The sequence below is a fragment of the Pelobates fuscus genome, chromosome 12 (assembly GCF_036172605.1).
Source record: "Pelobates fuscus isolate aPelFus1 chromosome 12, aPelFus1.pri, whole genome shotgun sequence".
Classification (NCBI taxonomy): Eukaryota; Metazoa; Chordata; class Amphibia; order Anura; family Pelobatidae; genus Pelobates; species Pelobates fuscus.
The window spans coordinates 92,314,960-92,330,583 of NC_086328.1; the positions used below are offsets into that span (position 1 = coordinate 92,314,960).

Sequence of the window (15,624 nt, forward strand, 5' to 3'; positions counted from 1 at the left end):
ACTACTCAATTTCTACCACAATTCTATTTTAATCTATTCTCCAAGTTACCTATATTCACAACATGTTGAAAACATTGCAATTCCACCATCAGGAGTATTAGCCATTCATTAAACAAACCTCACTGTCTTGGAAAAGTCTACGGATTGATTGAAAAAAAAAACTTTTGTTAAAAGACACTTGCCACCTGCTAACCAATCTCACAGAGGAAGGAACACTTTCCATTTTTATTTTGGAAAATAGAACTCAAGCTTGAATGTTCCATGCATCTGATAATTACAGAGGTAACTTAGCCAGGAGTCAACGCATCACAAGTTGGAATGTTGGAATCAATCCACTGGGATACATTCTGTTGAATTTCAATTATCTCCTAGATACATATATTCACAACATGCTGAAGATATTGCAATTCAGCTTTTGGAATGCCCATATGCGCCACATATTAAACAAACCTCACTGTCCTGAAAATATCTATGGATTGACCTGTCCGGCACGGTGGTCTCAAGGCTACGTTCGGGTTGTACGCCTCTGTGGCGGCCAGTGTTTGGTTTCTGCTATCGGCGGTCATTTTTATTTAAAACGCTAAGTTTTGAACTGTGCGCATCAAGAGATGCCAGCTACCTCCTTGCTTATCTTTGTCTTTCATCAAGTGGATTTTGAAGAGGAAAACCGACTTTTCGTGCTCATTGCCTCTCAATTACTAATCTCATACAAAAAAGACGCATTCATGTGTTTTCTTTCAAGACGTGCAAGAGAAAAATGCAGATCTTCTAAATTCTACACTATGGACTAAAAAGACATAGCTATTGGGCTGCCTTCCTTGTTAGTAGAGCTGAGGGACTAAAGTAGGATATGACAGAAGTTCCATTTGTCGCTCTCCAAGCTGTCTGCGATAGCCGGCGCTCACTTGCCGGTCAAGCACAAGCCAGTCAGGATGGCCGAGCGGTCTAAGGCGCTGCGTTCAGGTCGCAGTCTCCTCTGGAGGCGTGGGTTCGAATCCCACTTCTGACATTACTGCTTTATTTCTTGCTCAAAGCAACAGCGATCTATTGTTAGCTTGCTTGGTATCGCCAGCTACATTACAACTAATTGGATGACCATATATTGCTGCTGCTCTAGGTGTGTTCTCCAATTGTTTCTTTTCTCAGCAACATATTTCAGAGAAGCAAACTGGCTATGTCCTTCAAGAAATATTTTTTCTTCCTACCAGATTAATTAACCTTGGTTTTCCTTGCAAGTTGGATGACGACGTTCCAAATGTGGAGTTTTGACCCCCCCCAAAGAAGGTTGAATCAGGGCTCCATAGCTCAGGGGTTAGAGCACTGGTCTTGTAAACCAGGGGTCGTGAATTCAAATCTCACTGGGGCCTCTTAGACTCCCACATCACACTCTTTCCAAGTCAATCACATTTTATTTTAGCTTTCTACTTTTCCGTGGAAAACTGTGGATGTGCACAATGAAATACAGGGATCTATTTATTAACCAGTGAAAAGTGCTTTGTTCCATACATAACTACTCAATTTCTACCACAATTCTATTTTAATCTATTCTCCAAGTTACCTATATTCACAACATGGTGAAAACATTGCAATTCCACCATCAGGAGTATTAGCCATTCATTAAACAAACTTCACTGTCTTAGAAAAGTCTACGGATTGATTGAAAAAAAAAAACCTTTTGTTAAAAGACACTTGCCACCTGCTAACCAATCTCACAGAGGAAGGAACACTTTCCATTTTTATTTTGGAAAATAGAACTCAAGCTTGATTGTTCCATGCATCTGATAATTACAGAGGTAACTTAGCCAGGAGTCAACGCATCACAAGTTGGAATGTTGGAATCAATCCACTGGGATACATTCTGTTGAATTTCATTTATCTCCTAGATACATATATTCACAACATGCTGAAGATATTGCAATTCAGCCTTTGGAATGCCCATATGCGCCACTTATTAAACAAACCTCACTGTCCTGAAAATATCTATGGATTGACCTGTCCGGCACGGTGGTCTCAAGGCTACGTTCGGGTTGTACGCATCTGTGGCGGCCAGTGTTTGGTTTCTGCTATCGGCGGTCATTTTTATTTAAAACGCTAAATTTTGAACTGTGCGCATCAAGAGATGCCAGCTACCTCCTTGCTTATCTTTGTCTTTCATCAAGTGGATTTTGAAGAGGAAAACTGACTTTTCGTGCTCATTGCCTCTCAATTACTAATCTCATACAAAAAAGACGCATTCATGTGTTTTCTTTCAAGACGTGCAAGAGAAAAATGCAGATCTTCTAAATTCTACACTATGGACTAAAAAGACATAGCTATTGGGCTGCCTTCCTTGTTAGTAGAGCTGAGGGACTAAAGTAGGATATGACAGAAGTTCCATTTGTCGCTCTCCAAGCTGTCTGCGATAGCCGGCGCTCACTTGCCGGTCAAGCACAAGCCAGTCAGGATGGCCGAGCGGTCTAAGGTCGCAGTCTCCTCGGGAGGCGTGGGTTCGAATCCCACTTCTGACATTACTGCTTTATTTATTGCTCAAAGCAACCGCGATCTATCGTTAGCATGCTTGGTATCGCTAGCTACATTACAACTAATTGGATGACGATATATTGCTGCTGCTCTAGGTGTGTTCTCCAATTGTTTCTTTTCCCAGCAACATATTTCAGAGAAGCAAACTGGCTATGTCCTTCAAGAGAAATATTTTCTCTTCCTACCAGATTAATTAACCTTGGTTTTCCTTGCAAGTTGGATGACGACGTTCCACATGTGGAGTTTTGACACCCCCCCAAAGAAGGTTGAATCAGGGCTCCATAGCTCAGGGGTTAGAGCACTGGTCTTGTAAACCAGGGGTCGTGAATTCAAATCTCACTGGGGCCTCTTAGACTCCCACATCACACTCTTTCCAAGTCAATCACATTTTATTTTAGCTTTCTACTTTTCCGTGGAAAACTGTGGATGTGCACAATGAAATACAGGGATCTATTTATTAACCAGTGAAAAGTGCTTTGTTCCATACATAACTACTCAATTTCTACCACAATTCTACTTTAATCTATTCTCCAAGTTACCTATATTCACAACATGTTGAAAACATTGCAATTCCACCATCAGGAGTATTAGCCATTCATTAAACAAACCTCACTGTCTTAGAAAAGTCTACGGATTTATTGGAAAAAAAAACTTTTGTTAAAAGACACTTGCCACCTTCTAACCAATCTCACAGATGAAGGAACACTTTCCATTTTTATTTTGGAAAATAGAACTCAAGCTTGAATGTTCCATGCATCTGATAATTACAGAGGTAACTTAGCCAGGAGTCAACGCATCACAAGTTGGAATGTTGGAATCAATCCACTGGGATACATTCTGTTTAATTTCAATTTTATAACATGACAGGAGGCTTCGTATTTGCTTAAGTCTCTCTTTACTAGAACTCCACAGCAGCACAGAAAAACAACCAATCAGAAAAAAGTTAGGTACTATAAAACTCCCCTCCCCATGCATCATTTCCTCTTTCTTTGCTGCTCCGCACCAGTACAGGTCAGAGTACCTCTGCCTCCTGCTTATAGTGGGTGGCTTTGGGTTTTGCTCTTATTTTCAGTATTTTATTTTCTATATTTTAGATTACCCTTGTGGGATTTAATCTATGTCCAGTTGTTTGTTTTGCCCTGGTTAGATGTATTCTTTTCTATTCTGTTATATATCCTTGTGGGATTTTATTCATATATACTGGTATATATCTTTGTGGGTTTTTTATCCCAATATACTGTTATGTATCTGTTGTGGGTTTTTATCCCAATATACTGTTATATATATCTGTGTGGATTTTTACTCCTATATACTGTTAGATATCTGTGTGGGTTTTTACTCCTATAGACTGTTATATATCTGTGTGGGTTTTTTACTCCTATATACTGTTATATATCTGTGTGGGTTTTTACTCCTATATACTGTTATATATCTGTGTGGGTTTTTACTCCTATATACTGTTATATATCTGTGTGGGTTTTTAATCCAATGTACTGTTATATATCTTTGTGGGGTTTTCTTAATGCCTGCTCTTCAGGCTTTCACTGTATTTTCCCTTATTTGTGTATGTTTTGTGGGGGCTTTGGGGTCCTTGCTGTCTTTTCCTTAGACTTGTGCCCCCCCCCTGTCCGTTTCACTTTTCTTTGTTTGCCTGCCTTGCCTGGCGCTGTGCGTGCCGCTCGGGGGCTTCAGGAGGCTGACTACTCCTGCCTCCTTCGACCCCGAGCTCCGGGACCGCGGAGTTTCATCTCCGGCGGTCCCATGTGGTTTCCCGGTCGCGGGGGCACTCGCGTACGCAACACGAGTACCCAGTGGCCGGATCTTCTTCCCCACGTGGCCGCGGCCGCCTCCGCCCGTGGACCGCGTGTGTCCGACCGGGTGGGGGAGAGCCCGACCGGGAGGGAGTGCGACCGCTCGCGGTCCCTCCCTCGTCGGTGCATTACTTGTGGGAGGTCTGCCTCCACCAGCTCAGCGTCTTCCACTGCACGTCAGTTTTTGCTTTGGGGGACCTAATGCAGCTTTGAGCTGACACCTTCTACATGGGACATTATTTGACTTTTCCATGAGTTCTTCTATATCCAGGTGTATGTATGTGTGGGTGTATGTATTTGTATATATATGTAGATAGGTGTGTGTGTGTGGATGTTGAGATATGTGTATATCTGATATCCTTTTCTGGATTGTAGTACAGCCTATAGACAGTATCCATTTAATGCTCTGTCTGTGACACAGACCTTATTTTACCACTGGCTCCTTACTTCTTACTCTTACTTCCAGTGGGAACCTGTGCCCTGCATACACCATATCTACTGTATCAGGGACCTACGTCTGACCCCCTTTTTCGCATGGTACACCAGACCCTATTATGGCAAACAGATTGCTGCGCGTTTTGCTGCCAGTGTACATCACGGATTGTTGGGTGTTTTACTGACAGTTATATCACAGATTACTGTGTGTTTTCATGACTGTGTATATCACAGTTTGCTGTGTGTTTGCTGATGTATATCACAGTTTCCTGGGAGTTTTACTGACAGTGTAGATCACGGATTGCTGTGAATTGCAGACGGATACTATACTATATTTTCAGATATGATGATGGTATCTATATCGATGATGGAAACATCAAACAGATCTGTGTGTGCAGATGCATTCCAATTCACAGTTTAAGGAGAGTATCGCTCATGTAGCTTACTTTCGTGGACGGGGTAATCACTGAAACTACTTCCGCTTATAACAATACAGCTGGGATACCGCTATTTGCCTGCTGGGCATTCAGGGACCGCCAGTCCCGGTTCGAGTTTATTCTCACGGCATTACGCTGTCTAAAAGGGTTGACGTCTATGTCAAGGTGCTCTGAGGATCTACAAAATTTTGGGGGAACTCTACCCTAGCTCAGAGGTCCCCATTACTCTTCCAAGACCCATGGTAAAGCGCTGTGGATTTGGGTAGCGCTATATAAATAACAGATACTCATAGGATATAATATTCAACCCAGGATTGGCCTGCTATGTCTGTGCCCATATGAACGGCCTGCTATGTCTGTGCCCATAAGAACGGCCTGCTATGTCTGTGCCCTTAAGAACGGCCTGCTATGTCTGTGCCCATAAGAAAGGCCTGCTATGTCTGTGCCCGCGCGCACGGGATCCGGATGGTCAGTTGATAGTTTTTCCATCGTTTTTCCGTAGATTGCACTCAGCCTTCTGCTGATACTCATATTTGGTTTACCCTCTAGTTGGTCACCCTGAGTCTCTAGGGACCCTAGCTTGGATCACAGGAGGGTGCGGCCCTCCATCTCTTCAATCCGAGAATATTTTATCTGCTGGAGCAGAGAGCGAACCCCTCTCAGATACGGAACCGGACACTGATTTGTTATTAGAGGGCGCAGCCCTCCCTCAACCTCAGCCAGAGACTGAGCTGGATACAGGGGTCATGTTTGGAGGAAACATTCTCATAGAGAGGAACGGTCACGGATGCAGACTCTACTGTTTGGTTATTTACGGGTGCGGCCCGCTCAGGCTATCAGCCGGACGTTAGCACGTTATTTGATCACATTAGTAGAGAGAGCGGATCTCTCATACACTCGACGCTCTACGGTGCCATCCATTTGTTCAGCACTCAGACTTGTAAGCAAGTCATCGCTGACTACATGGAGGGGTGTCCCTCCTGCATTCAAGTAGATCTGACGTCCGTGCTACTGATTTCGATATAGAGGACTGCCTGGTCATGCAAGATATCCATATTTGGACTGGATCCCTCTAGTCTATCTCCTGTCATGGAGGGATATTCTCACAGAGGTATATCGAGGGGTGACTCCCACTTATTTTATACACATTCCTGGACATGGTTCGACTATCGGATGGAACTCAGGTATTATGTGAGTGCAGGTTTGGGTATATTCTGCACCATAAAAACAGAGGATTGCTTTCTGTTTTTGGATATCCAGACCGTTGTGTTCAACTGCTCAGACAGTTTCTCCCGTATTTAGGTGGCAGGAGATACGGGGACCTTCATGGAGCAAACGGGCTCTGCCTTGCTCGGGTAACAGGTTTAAGGAGGGCCTATTACCCGCTCTGAAGGTAAAAACCGTACCTATGGTTCACATGGTAAGACCGGAACACCCGGTTTGTCTTGACCTCCCCGGTCATCAGATCTTGGGATGAGATGGCAGGACTGCCCCGTCTCCTCGAAACGCATACCTGGTGATCAGGGTTCGGAGATGGGGGACCCTCCGTCTATACTCTAGTTATTCCTCACGGGAGCCGTTTTTGTTGGATTCGCGCTGCCCTACTTTTCACCTATCGTCGAGGAGACCTACGAGACCTTATGGTGGTACCTGGTATACCCCGTCTCCTACACAGACAGCTTTCACTCTTGGACGGGGGCATTTCTAGATGGGAATCTGCGTTCCTGTTTGCACTTCCCATTCCTTTGAAGATTTCTGGGATTCCCTATTCCCAGAATACTCGACCACCGTTCCTCCACTCAAGTTCAGTTCGGAACCCTGAATGGACGTTCTTTGGAGCCTTTTCTCTACGACGTCCGAAGTTTACACAGTCCGTTTGGAATGTTGGAATCACTTAGTATACGGCTGTTTTGGCCACACTCTCGCCTGCATTATGAATTTATGCTCGGATGAGTCACCCCACCGGTTAGGACAGGAAGGTACGAAAGATCCTCCTCGGTTGCTATTGCGATTTTGGTGGTGGTCTTCGGTGCATTCCTTGAGATTGGAGATCTCCCTGCAAGGCCGCATCGCCGAATGGCCCTGGCACGATCGGAGGAGCCGCCTTACGGGTCATGAGTTGAGACTTGGTGTCAGTTTTCTTCTCGCGACCCTAGGTCCTAGATCGGATTTCGAAGTTATACAACTACAGGAATGTGGCTAATAGGTCAGCTTACCAGCTCATGGACCGACTTCTAGGAAACAGGTTGCTACACCATGTACAATGGATTTACCGACGGAAGGTGCTTTTTTTCCGTATTTGAGATACTTCGTCGGGTGGCATCTTCTTTGACCCGCCGGCTGTCATTTATCGTATTGGAATGTCCAATTAGGATTACTCTGATATTTCCTGGAATAATTACCAGCGACACAAACAGCGTTGGATTGGTGAACTGAGCGTTGAAACAGCAAATACGAAGCCTCCTGTCATGTTATAAAATTGTAGATTATGCTAGCTTTAGTGTACCTATAATCTTAATTTTATTAATGACAGGAGGCGAGTATTTCCCACCCATTCTTGTCCCTCCCTTGTTTAATGTTATAGTTTAGATTATCAGGTAAGTATGCAACCCTGTTTGTTATCTCTGCTACCTGTCGCTTGTTCCTTATGTCCGTTTTTTTCCATAAGTAGGGTTGGGATATTTACATATTAGGTTAATTTGGTTGCTACATCGGGTACCTACATGTTTATTCTGAGTACATTTCATTGGATAATCAACCTGTTCGATTCTGTTTTTCTCTCGTTTCAGTTTACAGTCCATCTACACTATCTAGTTTGACGGTTACACTTGGATGGTGGACATCGTTATATTCATCGTATCTAGGACTTCGTTTCTTCCCCATGATGTTCTCTGCCTTTTTATTCTGTTTTGTCGCAGCTTGAAAGAGGAAATGATGCATGGGGAGGGGAGTTTTATAGTACCTAACTTTTTTCTGATTGGTTGTTTTTCTGTGCTGCTGTGGAGTTCTAGTAAAGAGAGACTTAAGCAAATACTCGCCTCCTGTCATTAATAAAATTAAGATTATAGGTACACTAAAGCTAGCATAATCTACAATTATCTCCTAGATACATATATTCACAACATGCTGAAGATATTGCAATTCAGCCTTTGGAATGCCCATATGCGCCACTTATTAAACAAACCTCACTGTCCTGAAAATATCTATGGATTGACCTGTCCGGCACGGTGGTCTCAAGGCTACGTTCGGGTTGTACGCCTCTGTGGCGGCCAGTGTTTGGTTTCTGCTATCGGCGGTCATTTTTATTTGAAATGCTAAATTTTGAACTGTGCGCATCAAGAGATGCCAGCTACCTCCTTGCTTATCTTTGTCTTTCATCAAGTGGATTTTGAAGAGGAAAACCGACTTTTCGTGCTCATTGCCTCTCAATTACTAATCTCATACAAAAAAGACGCATTCATGTGTTTTCTTTCAAGACGTGCAAGAGAAAAATGCAGATCTTCTAAATTCTACACTATGGACTAAAAAGACATAGCTATTGGGCTGCCTTCCTTGTTAGTAGAGCTGAGGGACTAAAGTAGGTGTGGCGAAACCAACCTCGCCACTGGGCCCTGGACAAGCCTGTTTGCTAGCCTCCTACTTGCTGACTATGGCCCCTGGGTTATTTGGGGCATATTGTACTTTATATTGCTGCAACTGGCCCTTTTAAAATCATCGATGGACATATTGGGACTTTTTGGGATTGTGGCGAAACCGACCTCGCCACGTGTCCTTGGAGGGGGCCGATTGCCCGCCTCTTGCCTTTGGACTATGGACCAGACTTTATGGGAATGTGATACCCCAGATAGCTATACCATGGAGCCTATTCATAATGAAAGACTATGGGAAAGACTTTAGCTCCATGGCAATTGTACTGTGTGAGTAGGATCTGCGTGCTATTCGGTAGTTTTGTGCGCGCAGATCCCAGCTATCTGGGGATAGGTGAAATGTCTGTGTGTTATGTGTAAAAGGTGAATTTATGTATTTTAAAGTGTTTTACTGTCTTTGTGTCCCCATGTGCTTAATGGAGTCTGTCTTTGTGCTGGGAGATAATTGGATTACTTCTCCAGCACAGAGAAGGCCCTGGAAAGCTAGGGGTTTTAAAAGATACTTTTAGTAACTTTTGAACCCCTGGTCTGATCCATGCCATTTTTTAATATGTTGTTCCCCTGAATGGATTGATTGTGGATATGTAATTTTATAACATGACAGGAGGCTTCGTATTTGCTTAAGTCTCTCTTTACTAGAACTCCACAGCAGCACAGAAAAACCACCAATCAGAAAAAAGTTAGGTACTATAAAACTCCCCTCCCCATGCATTATTTCCTCTTTCTTTGCTGCTCCGCATCAGTACAGGTCAGAGTACCACTGCCTCCTGCTAATATTAGTTGGTGGCTTTGGGTTTTATTATGATTTATTTAGGGTGTATATTTGTTATTTTAGTCATGTTGTTTTGCTTATATATATATTGTATTTTCATGTATATATTTTATGTTATAGCATTTAGTTATACCTATATTATTTTCCGTTTTTACTTTTATTTCTGCTTCTGGATTTCTGCCTGTTTTTTTGCTCGTTTCCCCTGTGTCTTTGGGGATGTTTGTGGTATTTGGGGGGCCCCTGGGGATTCCTGTTGTTTGTTTCCCCCCCCTCTCCACTCCCTGGCGCCATTCTATTAGTTTCCCTCCCCTGTGGGGATGCGGGCGCTCTGCTCGGGTGTCAGGAGACTAGCCGCTTGGCTGCCTCCTCTGACTCCGCTCTGGTGTGAGACTGCCGGCGCCCGGGGTTCCTCGCAGTCAGACGCGAGCACCCCGCGACCGGGTCTGCTAACGCACGTGGCCGCCTCGCCGCGGCCGGGTTTTCTTTCAGCCTCGTGGATCCGACCGGCTGGAGAAAGGGGTGCCTGCTCACGGCCCCTCCTCCTTCCACGGTCGGATCTCTGCGTTTGTTGCCCTGCTAAGATTCCCCGGCGGGTCTCCGCAGGTTTACCACAATTCCACATATATCACTATAGTTTATTTAGTGTAGATCTCACAGCTTGCTGTGAGCTTTAGGGCTTTTTATAGGTCAGACTTCTGGTTTCCTATGACAGTTTTTTATTTTCTGGCTGTGTATTTGTCTCACAGTGTATATGAGATTACTATGCGTTTTTCTCTCAGTGTATATGAGATTACTATGCGTTTTTCTCTCAGTGTATATGAGATTACTAGGTGTTTTTCTGACAGTGCATATCAGATTACTATGTGTTTGTCTGACAGTGTATATGAGCTAGCTGTGTGTTTTCTGACTATATTTATCAGATTACTATGTGTTTTTCTGACAGTGTATATATGATAGCTGTGTGTTTTTCTGATTATGTATATCAGATTATTATGTGTTTTTCTCACTGTGTATATGAGGTTGCTAGGTGTTTTTCTGACTGTGTATGAGATTACTGGGTGTTTTTCTGACTGGGTATATGAGATTATTAAGTGTTTTTCTGACAGTATATATGAGACTACTGTGTGTTTTTCTGACTGGGTATGTGAGATTATTATATGTTTTTCTGTCAGTGTATATCAGATTACTATGTGTTTTCTGACAGTGTATATCACAGATTGCTGGGTGTTTTTTACTGACAGTGTATATCGCAGATTGCTGCGTGTTTTTACGGACAGTGTATATCACATATTGCGGTGAGTTTGACTGCTGTGTATATCTCAGGATACTGTAGTTTTGCTGACAGTGTATATCACACATTCCTGTGAGTTACAGGTATTGTGAGCTTGGATTAGTGTGCCTCGCAGTATATAGCTTTTCGGGTCCAGCTATGGGGTCTCTGAGGAGACTACTCTGGTATGAACTCACTGTCCATGGCATACATATAGTGTTAACAGACCTGGATCTGGAATACCAGTCTACATTGATTCTATTCAATATTTTCAGATATGATGATGATGGTATCTATATTTACGATTGAGACATCAAACAGATCTGTGTGAGCTTGTGCATACCAATTCACAGTTTAAGGAGAGTATCGCTCTATGTATCCTACTTTCATGGACATGGTAATCACTGTGACAACTTCCGCTTATACCAATACAGCTGGGATAACGCTATTTGCCTGCTGGGCATTTAGGGACTGCCAGTCCCGGTTCAAGTTACTCAGACAGCATTACGCTGTCTAAAAGGGTTGATTGTATAAGGGTCCTATGTCACAAGATGCCCTGAGGATCTACAATTTTGGGGACCTCTACCCGAACTCAGAGGTCCTCGTTACTCATTCGATACCCACTGTAATGCGCTACAGAATTGGAAGGCGCTGTATATAAATACATGTTATTAATAATATTGGTATCACTCAACCCATTGATTGGCCTGCTATGTCTGTGCCCCATTGATTGGCCTGCTATGTCTGTGCCCATAAGAATGGCCTGCTATGTCTGTGCCCACAAGAATGGCCTGCTATGTCTGTGCCCACAAGAATGGCCTGCTATGTCTGTGCCCACAAGAATGGCCTGCTATGTCTGTGCCCGTAAGAACGGCCTGCTATGTCTGTGCCCATGAGAATGGCCTGCTATGTCTATACCCATAAGAACGGCCTACTATGTCTGTGCCCATAAGAACAGCCTACTATGTCTGTGCCCATAAGAACGGCCTGCTATGTCTGTGCCCATAAGAACGGCCTGCTATGTCTGTGCCCATAAGAACGGCCTGCTATGTCTGTGCCCATAAGAACGGCCTACTATGTCTGTGCCCATTAAAATGGCCTGCTATGCCTGTGCCCCATCGAATAGCCTGCTATGTTGGTGCCTACTTGATGGCCTGCTATGTATGCGACTATTTGCTTGGCTACCTTTCCGTGTCCATTCGTTTGGTCTGCTGGGCCTGTGCCCTACTGATGGGCCTACACTGTTGGTACCGATCCCCTTTTGGCCGCCGGCCTGGGGTAATTTCACTGAGGATAACCCTGAGCCCACCAGTGACATGGAGGTAGGCAGGTGTCCAGACAAACACCATTGCCATAGTGTTCGAGAGGACACAAGTATACGGCCATCTGAGTATGGTGGGAAGGGTGAAAGCCCTAAACCTCAGGCCTGGAGGGCTAAGTTTCTTATGAAGACCCCGGACACATCCACGTTTTCCTCCAAACCGGTGACGGTGCATCTCCAAGGAGAACTTCGCACAAGCAAGGACCGGTACTCAGACTCCTACAGGAGAAAGCTGTGTTTTTTCCTTGTCTTTACCGGCTACTCCGTATCTGCCTCCCGGAATCCTTATAGGTTCAGTAGTTTTTTCCTGCGTTAGGTTAGCTCCTGGCCATGTCCAGCGGGACTTACTTTTCCTACGTTCCGGCCTGCTGTTTACCTTCTATCCGAGATAGAATTGGCGTATTATTCTTATCTACGTTAATTGTTGCCTTTTGTTTCTTTCTTGACTTCCTTTTCCTTTTCGCTCGGGTCGTCGTGAGGCCAGACTTGACCTCCTCCGACCTCCCAGGCACTCGTGGATCGCAGGAGAACGTCTCCAGCTTTCCTCAGACTACCAACGGTCTACCTGGACCCCGCGCGCACGCACGGGATCCGGATAGTCGGTTGATAGTTTTCCATCGTTGTTTCCGAAGATTGCCCTCAGCCTTATGCTGACATTAATAATTGGTGCGCACTACAGTTTGGTCCCCCTGAATCTCTAGGGACTCTAATTTGCACCACGGGAGGGTGCGGCCCTCCATCACCTCGATCCGAGTATATTTTCTTTCGGGAACAGAGGGCGAACCCTCTCATACAGAACCGGATACTGATTTGTTATTAGAGGGCGCAACCCCTCACTCGTCCTCAACCTGATACTGGGCTGGATTCAGAGGACAGGTTGGGAGGACCCACTCGCATCCGGTCACGGCTGTTGGTTACTAACGGGTGCGGCCCGCTCAGGCTAGCAGCCGGACGCTCTCACGGTATGCGATCACAGTGGTAGAGAGCGCGGCTCTCTCATACACTCGACGCTCTACTATACTGGCCATTTGTTCATCACACAGGCTTGTACCTGTGCAAAACATCGATGACTACACAGAGGGGCGTCCCCCCTGCATTCAATTAGAACTGACATCCACGCTACTGACTTCGTTCTAGAGGTCTGCCTGGTCATGCAAGAATTGCATGTTTAGTCTAGATCCCTGGATCCGGACCGCTGTAAAACGAGCAAGAGATACTCAGAGGTATAACGGGGGGGAGTCTCACACTTATTTGCACACACCCCTGGAGATGGTACGGCTAACAGGTGACCCTCCGGTACTAGGAGTGTGCAGGTTTTTTGGCAGACTCTGCACCATGTAATACAGAGATTGCTTTCTGTTTTGGATATCCAGACCATTCCGAACAAACTGCGAAGACAGTTTCTCCCATGTCAAGATGTCAGGAGATATAGAGACCTTCATGGAGCAAACGGGCACTGCCTTGCTCGGGTAACAAGATTATGGAAGGCCTATTTCCTGGTCGGAAGGTAAAACCATACGTATGGATCACAGGGTAAGACTGGAAACCCCGGTTGTCTTGACTTCCCCGGTCTTTATGATCTTGGGATAAGGCGGCTGGACTGCCCCGTCTCCTCGGACGAGGGCCCTCCGTCTATGCTCTATTTATCCCTCACGAGAGCCATTTTGTTGGATTCGTGCTAACCTACTTTTCAACTACCGTCGAGGAGGCCTACGAGACTTCATGGAGGTACCTGGTGTGCCCCGATTCCTACACAGACATCTTTCACTCTTGGACGAGGGCATTTCTGGATGGAAATCTGCGCTCCAGTTTGCTTTTCCCATTCCTTTGCAGATTTCTGGGATTCACTATTCCCAGAGTAGTCGACCACCGTTTCCTCCACACAAGTTCAGTTCGGAACCCTGCATGGACGTCCTTTGGAGTCTTTTCTCTACTGCGTCCGAGGATTACTCAGTCCATTTGGCATATTGGTATCACTTAGAGTAGGGCTGGTTTGGCCACACTCTTGCCTGCATTATGTATTTATCGTCGGATGAGACATCTCACCGGGTAGGACAGGAAGGAACGGAAGATCTTCCTCGGTTTCTCTATTGCAATTTTGGTGGGGGACTTAGGCGCATTCCTTGAGATTGGAGATCTACCTGCAATGCCGCATCGCCGAAGGACCCTGGCGCGATCGGAGGAGCCGCCTTATGGATCGTGAGTTGAGACAGGGTGGCAGTTTCTCCTCGCGACCCTAAGTCCGAGATTGACCTTCAATATTATACAACTACAGGAATATGGCTAACAGGTCAACTTGCCAGCTCAGGGACCAACTGCTAGGAAACAGGTCGCAACACCACGTACAATGGATTTACCAGCGGATGGTGCTTTTTTCTGTATTTGAGATGCTTCGTCGGCTGGCATCTTCTTTGATCCGTCGGCTGTCGTTTATCGTTCTTGGAATGTCCGATTAGGATTACTCTGAAATTTCCTGGAATAGATACCAGCGACACAAACAGCGTTGGATTGGTGAACTGAGCGTTGAAACAGCAAATACGAAGCCTCCTGTCATGTTATAAAATTGTAGATTATGCTAGCTTTAGTGTACCTATAATCTTAATTTTATTAATGACAGGAGGCGAGTATTTCCCACCCATTCTTGTCCCTCCCTTGTTAATGTTATAGTTTGGATTGTCAGGTATGTATGCAACTCTGTTTGTTGTCTCTGCTACCTGTCGCTTTTTCCTTATGTCTGTGCTTTTTCATAGTAGGGTTGGGATATATTAGAGTTAATTTTGGTTGCCTACATGTTTATTTAGAGTACATTTCATTGGATAATCAGCCTGTTCGATTCTGTTTTTCTCTCGTTTCAGTTTACAGTCCATCAACACTATCTAGTAGGACGGTTACTCTCGGATGATGGACATCGTTATTTTCATCGTATCTAGGACTTCGTTTCTTCCCCATGATGTTTCTCTGCCTTTTTTCTGTTTTTGTCGCAGCTTGAAAGAGGAAATGATGCATGGGGAGGGGAGTTTTATAGTACCTAACTTTTTTCTGATTGGTTGTTTTTCTGTGCTGCTGTGGAGTTCTAGTAAAGAGAGACTTAAGCAAATACTCGCCTCCTGTCATTAATAAAATTAAGATTATAGGTACACTAAAGCTAGCATAATCTACAATTTTGTGTGAATGTGAGGTATGGTTTTGAAGTTATAAATATTGTGTAAAAAGTATATTTTAAACTGTATGAATAATGGGATTATGTGTCACACTAAGGGGAGGGGATGTGTGGGAGGTAACATCTATGTCATTGGTTCTTTTATTCCTCCCCCTGGGTGTGGCCTGTATGTGTGAGTTGGAAATAAAAGCCAGGCTGGATGAGCCAGTCCAGAGTTCCTGTTTTACCCTCAAAGTGATGTGTCGTCTCAT

At 44.7% G+C, this 15,624-nt stretch overlaps 3 non-coding genes across 3 annotated transcripts; all 3 read left to right on the forward strand.

Moving 5' to 3' along the window:
• The first annotated feature begins 926 nt into the window (after window positions 1-926).
• On the forward strand, window positions 927-1,009 carry TRNAL-CAG (transfer RNA leucine (anticodon CAG)). Its single transcript has one exon. It is a non-coding gene; the product is annotated as a tRNA-Leu (tRNA).
• Window positions 1,010-1,294: 285 nt separating this feature from the next.
• On the forward strand, window positions 1,295-1,367 carry TRNAT-UGU (transfer RNA threonine (anticodon UGU)). The gene has a single exon. It is a non-coding gene; the product is annotated as a tRNA-Thr (tRNA).
• A 1,428-nt stretch (window positions 1,368-2,795) lies between these two features.
• On the forward strand, window positions 2,796-2,868 carry TRNAT-UGU (transfer RNA threonine (anticodon UGU)). Its single transcript has one exon. It is a non-coding gene; the product is annotated as a tRNA-Thr (tRNA).
• Window positions 2,869-15,624: the final 12,756 nt, after the last annotated feature.